We start from the raw sequence: 1,500 nt of genomic DNA, 5'->3' as shown, positions 1-1,500 counted from the left end.
TATGCTATGGAAGTTTAACTGCTGAATTTGTATTTTTACCCAGGCACATGGTTATGGAAGGAAGTACCTTACCAATGGCTTGGAAAATAAATATTCTCTAAACGTTAGCTGAGTCTGAAGCTGAGGCAGCCCACCCTACTGATCACTGGCCTATGGAACTCACTGAGTTCTTATTTAATTGCTTTAAAGACAATAAATATGGTCTGTGTGGTTTCACTTTGTGGCCTATTTTTACACACATGAACTAGAAAATGATATATATTCTATAATCGGTGAGTTTAGAGTTCTACATACAGATGGTTTCCAACTTATAATGGTTTGACTTATAATTTCTTGACTTTACAATGGTGCAAAAGTGATTTTCATTCAATGGAAACTATATTTCAAGTACACAGACAGTACACTATTCAATAAAGAACATGAAATATGCAAAACTTTGTTATAGGCGTTGTGTTAGATAATGTAGCCTAACCATGGGGGAATATACAAGTTTTGAAGACAATCAAGGCAGGTTAGGCTAAACTCTATGTTTGCTAATTCACATGGCACAGATACCTTTTTTTTGCCCATCATACAAAGTTTAAAAATAAAGTTCTGTAGCATTGCTAGGTATCACGCACTAGGCACTGTTCCACATTGCTTGTGAAAGTTAAAATAAAAGAATGTAATTATTTTAGAAAATATTCCAATATAACTTACAAAATGAAAGCATTAATCAAAAAAAGAGAAGAAATAAAAGCATGCAAATATTAACATAGTCATACTCTCTGTGCAAGTGCTCTATGATACAAACACAGTAGCATGAAAGCATTGATATTCAAATATTTATTGCAGCATTTTTTCTATTGGCAAAATACAGAAAGCAGTCTGAATTTCCATCAAGAGGAAATCTAATAAATACATTGATGGTGCAGCTGAATTACCACACAGTAAAACAAAAAAAAAAAAGAAAAGAAAAACATAGAAAATATCATACGACCATTTTTAAAACCTCTTATAAAGGCTTTTGTATAATTAACAGCAAAACAAATACAAGTCACAGAGTATTATAAAAAGTATGTTTATGTTTTTATAACAGGTACTTAAACCCCAGCACAAAACCAGTAACTATGTTTATGAGTTGAAGGAGAAATATTTTATATATGCACGTTTATAAATAGATTATATACATAAAATTAATAGAAAATCGTTAAAATATAAAATTTAAATGTATAACTCTAACACAATAATTTTCCATACGTAATAATCATCAGACTATCTTAGACCTTAGCATACTGAAAGAATTGTTTAAACTCTTGTAATGGGTCCATGGCATTCTTCGAAACCTCCAGCAGGAGATGTGATGTGTAACTGGGCTATTTCCATAGATACCTCCTAGGCTAAACATTGTCCTTGACCCAGACCTGGTCCTGGGCCCTGACTGTGCATGAACCTGACTTATTTCCAGTACTGGTAAAGAACCTTCCCTCACAGTAGAGTTCATGTTCACCCAAACCAGAT

The sequence above is a fragment of the Otolemur garnettii genome, unplaced genomic scaffold (assembly GCF_000181295.1).
Source record: "Otolemur garnettii isolate 467f Iridium unplaced genomic scaffold, OtoGar3 scaffold00121, whole genome shotgun sequence".
In the NCBI taxonomy this organism is placed as follows: Eukaryota; Metazoa; Chordata; class Mammalia; order Primates; family Galagidae; genus Otolemur; species Otolemur garnettii.
This window is presented reverse-complemented; position numbering follows the sequence as displayed.